This window comes from Euphorbia lathyris, chromosome 1, assembly GCF_963576675.1.
Source record: "Euphorbia lathyris chromosome 1, ddEupLath1.1, whole genome shotgun sequence".
NCBI lineage: Eukaryota > Viridiplantae > Streptophyta > Magnoliopsida > Malpighiales > Euphorbiaceae > Euphorbia > Euphorbia lathyris.
Window position 1 is genome coordinate 122,022,868 of NC_088910.1, and position 10,002 is coordinate 122,032,869.

Sequence of the window (10,002 nt, forward strand, 5' to 3'; positions counted from 1 at the left end):
ATGATCATCATCTAAGTTCTACTGGGATAAGTTGTAGAAACAATTGGCTTTAGTCCAAGTGGGAGTATGTTGGGGTTTAGTGTCCTATAGACAATTGTTCTAGGATATGAACTTAATGTAAATGAAGTGTTCTTTACATCATTTGTTTTAAATAGATATGGTTTCATAAACTACATAAAGGCAACCTCTTTTAAGAACTAAATAAGTCTAACAAAAGGAAATCCCTAAGTTTGTTTAAAGTGATTATAAAGTGTTCATACAAGCATGAAGTGAGACGAAACTTTATAATAAACTAATAAACTTAAAACCACCCCCAAGTCAAGTAATATGTTTAGAAATAGGATTGACATATCACTGTTGAGACTTGTATGTAACAATGTCTTCTATCGAGACAGAGAGCTGATCTCACAAGCTTCAGATATGCAGATATCTGGACAGTTACATGGATCCAATGAAAGGGAGTTCATTAGGATTGGGGACCCGACTTGAGATAACAGGATGGGTAGATTTATCCTTGTCACCTGTTCATCTCATTGGTATTAATAGGTATAAGTAATCCTCAGACTCAAAGGAATGTTAATTAGTGATTCTGGATTATGGAATGTGATGCTTTGATTCTGTTGTAACACGATCCATAACAGAGATGACTCTGGGGTGTGAACGGCAGACGTTGGGTATCACAGGAAGTAATTGCAGGATAGTTATACATTAGATTGAGCATTTGTCACTCCCGATAAATGGGAGATACGTCCAAGGATCGCTTGTGGAAGACTTGACTCTAAATCCTTGCAAGGTGATAGCTTAAGACTTGAAATACAGATTTCACTTAACCTATCTAATTGGAGTTAACTCGGCCTGTATAAGTAAAACGAACGTCTCGCTATATGTGACTTGATATTATCCATAGTCATAAGATTCAGTTTAATGATGTAGTTGATAAAGGATCGAATTATACTGTAACTAATACGGAAAGGTCAACGACAGAATCAACCTGTCTTCTTATAGCTCTGGGGGAATGTTTCGGATTTGCTAATCACATTTCGCGTACTCATTCCGTTATGCAAAGATTAAATATAATTCTGAGAAAATTAATTTAATAGTTGCATATGGCTAGAAGCAATAAGAACCTAATGGGTCACACATAAGACTTGGAGCCCAAAAGATAAACATATGTTAATTAATTGATGGAAGCCCAACTGAGTCCACTAAGGCCCAGTAAGCAAGGGGGGGCGATTTTTATGTATAAATTACATAAAGAAATTAATTTGATTTTAAGCAATCCTAATTAGATTATGATTGTGAATTAAATTAATTAAAGGATAAATAAGTTAGGAGGTTTAATGAGATTAAATTGCTCCTATTATTATCCTAAAAGGTTATTATTATTATCTTTATATTTAGATATAATTATAGATAATAAATAAGAATTATATTTCGAATTAAATTCTTATTTAGTAACCTAATTCTATCTAACTAGGGTTTAGATACAAGAGAGTATATATACCCCCCTATGTGTAAATTTCGGCTAAGACAGTGTCTACCGAAGAGAAGGATTTCGACCCCCTTGTTGAGGACGAGATTATTCACCGCTTCCTTCCGTTTCAATTGATTATTAGTCTCTTTCTCTATTCCTTGATCTTGTGTTGATTAATTAGAGGCAATCTATTCTTGATTGCTTTCATACGGTTGAATTCTAACTTGGTTTTGAATTGTGTTTTTATCTTGTGCTCGGGAACTCGAAGTAAGAGTTGTGAGCACTTCGATTGCAACGGTAGATAGAACATCAAAAGGTATTTCCTTCTATCCCTCTTTATATGAAATAATGATTAACATATATTGGGTTAATGGAAAAAAGGTTAAAATTTTTATATTTCCGCTGCCAAACGTTTGCCTATTTTCCTTCAATCGTTTCATTTGTTTATCGATTCATTTTCATATCTCAAGAAAATAAGAAAAATGTATAAGGTTTTTCTGACTTTTTGGGTCTTATTTGCATTCAATATTAAAGAATCTAATCTCTACAAACTTTGAAAACCAATCACCTTTTTGACATTTCCTCAATAACATATACAATGAACACTTATGTAGTTTCTTTTTATCGTATCAAGGATATTTCAATTTACAGATGAAATGTTTCTTTGCACTATGTCTTAGACTTTTTCATTTTGTATTTTTTATAAAAATTTGCTAGCATGACTCAATGTTCTCATTTCTCCGTAGTATTAATACATTAGCAATTATTTATACATAATAAAATAAAAAAGATATAAAAACCTAATATATAGATCGTAATAGTTTCTCTCAGGGCCGTTCCTGACCTTTTGTATGCCCGGGGCGAGAGAATAAAATTGAGCCCTTTTTTTTTGGTAGAAAAGGAAAAGAAAAACGAACAACAACAAACTACCCAGGAATTAGCCTAGGGAAGCTAACCCCAATTCTATCTTCTAAGAGAAGAGGAGAGATGAAACTAGGGGAAATAGGAAGGGTAGTAACGCCTAACGTCCCTTTATGGTCCGCCGCCGCCAAGCGATCAGCAGCACGATTCTGCTCTCTAAAAATGTGTCTGAACTCTACGAACTCAAAGGAGGAGCAAAGCCTTTTAATAGCTTTGATGAGGTTGCGACTGTTAAGACCCATAGAATGATTCTCAGAAATCATTTTGATTGCTTCCAAATTATCAGACTCCACAGAGAGCCTCTTAACACCCAGCCTTTTAGCAAGATTGATTCCAGTAAGAATAGCCCAGAGCTCCGCAGAAAAGGAAGAACCCAACCCTAAATTCTGGGAGAACCCAGAAAGCCAGGCGCCCCCTACATCTCTAAGCACACCTCCAGCCGCAATCTTACCGTTACTGAGGCAGGAACCATCAGTATTCAGCTTCACAACCCCCTCTCTTGGCCTGCTCCATCCCACGAGATGGACATCACAACACTGAGAGGCTCTGGCAATGGACTCTCCTTTGAAACTATCGATAATAGAGAAAAGTTTTTTCGAGAAGAAATCAGCTAAGTTTGTCATAAAAACAGTTTTATCTCCAAAAATCTCCTCGTTTCTCCATTTCCAAACTTGGTGACAGATAATAGCAAAGAAAATGTCACCATGCTCCATGTATGGAAGCAACTTTCCTCTAACACCATCAGAGAACCAGTCGACCTCAGAATGTGCCATGAAGGAAGAGAAAATATGGTGTGGGAGAATTTTCCTCCAAACCTCTTTACTATTAGAGCAATCTCTAAGAGCATGGCACAAAGTCTCAACATGGCCTCTGCATCTACTGCAAGCTCCAGAATCAGCCAAGTGCCTTCTGTGCCTATCCGAATTAGTAAGAAGCCTGTCCTTAACGCCCAGCCACATGAAACTCCTAATACGAAAAGGAACTTTAAGGGTCCAAATCGACTTCCACACATCCGAGGGAGGATCAGATCTAAAGAGAGAGAAAGCTTCAAAGGCCGATTTGCAAGAATAAACTCCATTGTTAGTCAGCGCCCAGCAGTGCCTATCCAAGTCTTCCTCTTGATTACTCACCTTCACTCCCCGCATTCTAAGGAGAGTCTCAAGGCTAAAGAAAGTATCAAACTTTGACCAGATCCAGTCCCCTTCCGAGTCAACCACATCGGCAATCCTCCAGTTGCGTATATCACTAGGCGGGGGGGGGGGGGGGGGGGGGGCAGAACACACCTCAATTAACGGTTTATCCCCAATCCAGTTTGTTGGTCCCTTGTAAGGTTGCAAATATAGTTCCAAGGGGGGGGGGTTAGGAACTATTTTACCCTTTTTAAATAATTAGGGCAAATTTATTTTTCTTAAGAAAAGATTGTATGATAGCGGCGCTGATCAATCGACAAGACACTGGCTTAGTCAACTGGTGACTAGGTCAGTTTCGTTGCTTAGGTCAGGAAATAGCACTTAGAGTTTATTCCTGACTTAATTCGTTGGCAGCGCACAACTCAGCTTGACCTCTTTTACTTGGTCAGTTTTAGTTTGTTTTAAGCAAGCAATATAAATAAGGAGTTAAGGTTTAGAAATACTTCACTCAGCAGATTTATCCAGGTTCGGCTTCTTCTAAGCCTACGTCCTGTCCCCGGAACACTTTCGAGATTTCAAATCCTCTACTGAGCTCTTTAAAGGTAGAGCCTTAAACCTTTTACAATATCAGCAATTGAGTATGACAAGAGTACCTTCCTCTATACTTCTACTCAATCCTAATCTCTCCGCTGAGTACTTAAAACCGAGTACTCAGCCTCTCCTTTCTATTCCTAGAAATGATTAAGATTTGTCCTAAACAACAATTGCTAGAACACCTTAGATGATTGAGAATCAATCACTCTAGACTTTTACACAAATGAATAAGCTTGTAGTGTAAGAATTTGCTTTGCTTTTGATGGAGAACTTTTGTACACGTTTGGTCAGCGTAACGGCTTTTGCTCAAAGTTCTCTGGTGAATGTGGATTCTGAATGCTCTATTTATAGAGAGCTGTGAGAGCTTCTGGTTATTTCGAATTTCGAAATAACCGTTGGAGGGAAACGGCTTCATGTCGCTTTCACTCAGTCTGTTCAGCAGTTCTCTTAGCCAATCAGATTCCAGCATCTTCTGTTCTTCGGTCAGTGTGGCAGTATGTTCCTCCAAATCGGGTAATGTCAAACAGACAGCTTCCTGCATCTTCTGTTCTTTACCAACAGAGGAAATACTTGGTCTGGAAGTTGCTTTGTAGTCAGCGGCTGTCTTGTACGTTTTGTCGAGACAGCTCAGCAGCTTCATACCGAAGTTGTCTACGTGGATCTTCTCGATCCTTCATTGGTGAGCTCCGTTTCAATACTCAACGGCAGCGTTTTGAAATATGCGGGCTGAGTGATCTTGGGCTCGTTTGACTTGGGCCTTGACTTCCATATAGGGCTTGGGCCTTATGATCTTTATGTCTTATAACAATTATAAACTCAACATTGAACAAACACATTAGTAACAGTAAATCAAAGCATTTAAACTTAATGTGTTATAGAATATTTAATTTCACTTAATTAATTTTGTCAAATCAAAATCCTGTTGTCCAGATGTTTGGTGAGCAGGGTCAGCTTCAGTGGAATGTTCAGGTTGGACAGGTTCAGAGCTGACGGGTGCTATGTTTTCTTCTTGAGTTTGCTCGGTGTGGATTGTTGGATTGATAGGGTTAGGTTGTTCGGCATGTTCCTGTGTAGAAACAGAGGCTTGTTTTTCTAAGGCCTGGGAAGGCTGAGGAGTTGATGCAGAAGGAACTGGCTTCCTAAAGAAGGTCATCTTTACTTTGGAAGGATCATGTAACGGTGCGCTGACTGGTTGGTCTAAGATGTTGGCCTTTACCAGTCTTCTTCTTCTGGGCTTTTGTACATGAGGAAGATTAGCTTGATTCTCATCAGCTTGAGATGGAGAGCCTTGTATGTTCTGATCGGTAGGTTGCTGGTCAGTTTGTTCGTGATGTTGTTCAACTCCATCGACTGACTCAGTAGTAGCTTGATCAGCTTGAGCATTTTCACCGGCTGTCCTTTCAGAGTCAGCTTCCTCCGCTTGCTCCTGTGCATTCCCTTCATCCTCAGTATCGTCGTTCTCAAGCTCTTCCTCAAGCTGAGCGACGAAGTGTTCGTCTAGGTCCACCGCATTTTCATGTTGCTTAGTTTCTTCAGCACAATGCTGAGCATAATGTGAGTCCGACGTGACAATGAAGTCAAGTGGAAGAGCATGGATGGGTGAAAGGGTAGAAGTCGTTTGCTTCTTCTGAGCAGCACCAGCTGTACCCTCAGTTGCAGGCTCATCTTGCCTGCAGTGCTTTTCAGCTGACTGAGTAGTCTCTAAGTTTGACTCAGCAGCAGATTTGGATTTCTTGGATTGAGGCTCAGTTTCCTTAGATGGGGTGCCAGTAGGCTTCCTTTTTCTGATAGCAGGAGCTTTTGTTCTTTTGCCTTTTGCTGGAACAATCACCTCAGCAGGTAGTTCTTCTTTGACTTGATCTTCAGGCAGCTCAACGAACTTTCCCTTCTTTAAGGGCTGATTGAATTTGAGAGCACGTAGTGAGGCTGCAGTGATCTCCGACCCCTTAATGCAAGTTTCTCCTTGAAGGTCAACTTTGTGATCAATAAGGATCTTAGTGATCAATGAGCCGAGTCGAAGATTGTTGGTACTGCGCAGAAACCCAGCTATGAGAAACACTGGCATGTTTATTGGTTTGTAGGTCAGCATGTGCCAGATAAAGCACATCTCGAAGTGTGATGCTGAGCTGGTGCAGTTGACCTTTTGGTAGATTAGTTGAACTAGCAGGAAATGGGCCATCTTCTGATGCTGACCCATGGACGAGCTGGATACCTCTCCAATGTACCCAGCAGGCTTACAGAAAGTTTCATTATAGTAGATGTCCTCCTGGTCACCGTTTCTTCTTAATTCGGCACCTTCAGTCTTGAGGCTGAGTAGGGATCCCAAGTACGTTGGGTTTATGAAGATGGTTTTTCCTCTGACTTCGGTGACTAAGTAGTCATGGTCTTTTACGTCAGCATTGAGGTTATGGTAGAATTCCATAACCAAGTCAGGGTAGGTGGGAAAACGCAAGGAGAACAACTCGGTCCAGCCGTTGTTCTTTATCCATTCACAGAACGGTTGTTCTGAATCGATGAAGGTTTGAGAAACCCAGCGAGAAGCTTCCACTTTCCATTCCCGTACGTTCTCCAATACTCGAATGTATTGTCTAGGTTCAGCTGGTTTCCCCTGAGCTTGAATGGCTTTTTCTTTGCCATGACCAGCAGCTTTGGAGGGTGAAGGCTGAGTTGGGGGATTGCTGGTTGTTTGTTCATCAGTGGTGGTCTGGGAACGACCGGCACCGGAGACATTGAAAGAGGGTTTTGTCATCTTGGGAAGTTCTTAGGTGCTTAAGGAAATTCTGAAGCGTTCTAAAGTTCAGTGCGCGTAAAGAGAAGGTAGTGAGAAATACCTACTATTTATAGATTTTTAATCTAGGGTTCCGTGTGAATTTAAGTCGGTTTTGCCCTTGGGTTGTCCAATCGGCAGAAACCCTGACATGTATGACACTTTTAAGACGTATTCGGCGCATGCGCAGTACAGGTGTCATTACGCGTGCGGTTGCATTAAATGCAAATGATTACCTTTACTCAGCGTTTGTTGGTATAAACGCTTCGTATTCTGAGTAGTCAGTTTTGTTCAACGGATAGTTGTAGAGGTTTAGTTACTCGGCATGAGATAACTCACTCAGTGTGCATTTATTTCTGGGCATGTGATTTTGACAGATACTTTTTTAAAATACTCAGCATGTTAACATTCATTCAGCATGCATCATAACACATTTTTACTTAGGAATTTAAGACAGTGGATTAAACATACAAATGGCTTCTCTCAGTATGCTAAATTGCTCTCGTGCTAGAGGCTTTGTAAAGATATCAGCAAGCTGCTCATCTGTTGGCACATAAGTCAGCTTAATTTCTTTCTTGAGTACATGATCTCTGATGAAGTGATGCCTTATGCTGACATGCTTCATCCTGCTGTGCTGGATTGGGTTCTTTGAGAGGTCAATTGCACTCTTGTTGTCGCATTTGACTTCAATTGTCTTTGTTTGAACACCATAATCTTCAAGCTGTTGCTTAATCCATAGGACTTGAGCAACACAGTTTCCAGCAGCAATGTACTCAGCTTCAGTTGTGGAAAGGGGTACTGACGCCTGCTTCTTGCTGAACCAAGATACAAGACAGCTTCCTAGGAAATGGCATCCTCCAGAGGTGCTTTTTCTTTCCAGCTTGTCTCGTCCATAGTCAGGGTCAGTGTATCCAATGAGTGTAAAGTCATGAGTATTTGGATACCACAAACCTGCATTTACTGAGCTTTGCAAATATCTAAGGATCCTTTTTACAGCTATGTAATGGGATTCCTTAGGGTTAGCTTGATATCTAGCACAATAACATACTGAGAACTGAATGTCTGGCCTACTTGCTGTTAAGTAAAGTAAAGAGCCAATCATACCTCGATATAACTTGCTGTCTACTGACTTACCATTTTCATCAGCACAGAGGACAGTGTCAGTGCCCATAGGAGTGGATATTGGCTTACAATGTTCTAGTTCATATTTCTTCAATATCTCCTTGGCATATTTAGCCTGACTGATGAATATGCCATTCTTTCCTTGTTTAATTTGAAGTCCAAGGAAGAAGTTGAGTTCTCCCATCATTGACATTTCGAATTCAGTCTGCATTTGTTTGCTAAATTCCTTGCACATAGATTCATTAGTAGCACCAAATATAATGTCATCTACATATATTTGTGCCAGCAGGGTATCTTTACCCTTTCTCTTAATGAATAAGGTTGTATCAGCTTGACCCCTGACATAATCTCTAGTCAGTAAGAAGTTGGTCAGCCTCTCATACCAAGCACGTGGTGCTTGCTTGAGGCCATACAGAGCCTTTTTGAGTTTGTAAACGTGGTTTGGGAACTTAGAATCCTCAAACCCTGGAGGCTGATTGACATAGACCTCCTCGTTTATTACTCCATTAAGAAATGCACTTTTAACATCCATTTGAAACAATTTAAAATTCATATACGATGCATATGCACATAAAATCCTAATTGCTTCTAGCCTTGCCACTGGGGCAAAGGTCTCACCGTAGTCAATACCTTCTTGCTGACTGTAGCCCTGAGCTACAAGTCTTGCCTTGTTTCTGACTACGTTTCCTTGTTCATCCAGCTTGTTCCTGAAGACCCATCTCGTTCTAATGGTCTTTTGGCTCCTAGGATGTGGCACTAGTTCCCACACATTATTCCTCCTGAACTGATTGAGTTCCTCTTGCATGGCATTCATCCAGAATTCGTCATCCTCAGCTTCGGCAAAGTTCTTCGGCTCTTGTACTGAGACAAAAGCTACATTGTCGAGATACTTCCTTAGTTGATTTCTTGTCATCAGTGTATTTCCAGCTGAGTCGAGAATTGCATTTTCTGAATGCCCTCTTGGGACTCTTATCTCCTTGGGTAGATTTATGTCTTGTTCTATCTGTGTTTCAACATTCTCTGCAGAAGTAGATTGGTCAGTGAAAGTAATCTTAGGTTCACTCTTACTCTTGGTCAGCCGTTTTGTGAAGGACTCAGTAGCTGGTTCTTGATCAGCAGGTGCTGAGTTTGGTTCATCTTCTATCAGCGGCTGGTATCTTCCTGCAGGGTCAGTTTCATCGAATTGCACATGTATAGATTCTTCTAATACTTGAGTTCTCTTATTAAAAACTCTGTATGCTTTGCTGTTTGTTGAGTAGCCTAGAAAGATAGCCTCATCAGCTTTTGAATCAAATTTGGCTAAGCTATCTTTGGTATTTAAAATAAAGCATCTACAGCCAAAGGCACGAAAGTATCCAATGTTGGGCTTTCATCCTTTCCAAAGTTCATAAGGGGTTTTCTTAAGTATAGGTCTAACTAGAGCCCTATTCAGAATATAGCATGCTGTGTTAACAGCTTCTCCCCAAAAATACTTTGGAAGCCTATGCTCATCCAGCATTGTCCTGGCAATCTCAACCAGAGTTCTGTTCTTCCTTTCAACAACCCCATTTTGCTGAGGCGTTCTAGGAGCAGAGAAATTGTGGTCAATGCCGCTGGCTTCACAGAATTCAACAAACTTTTGGTTTTTGAATTCTCCACCGTTATCACTACGGATATGAGCTAATTTTAGGTCTTTCTCATTTTCAATTTTTCTAACCAAGTTTGAAAATGTCTCAAAGGTCTCGTCCTTACTGGTCAGCAGGATAACCCATGTGTACCGAGAGAAATCATCTACAATAACCAAGGAAAACCTTCTTCCACCCAGACTCAGCGGCTGGACTGGACCAAAGAGATCCAAGTGTAGCATTTCTAACGGACGCTTAGTTGAGACAATGTTTTTACTGTGAAAAGATTGCTTGGTTTGTTTTCCAGCTTGGCAAGCATGGCATAATTGATCTTTTTGAAATTTAAGTTCAGGCAGTCCCTCAACCAATTGCTTTCTTGCTAATTTGGCC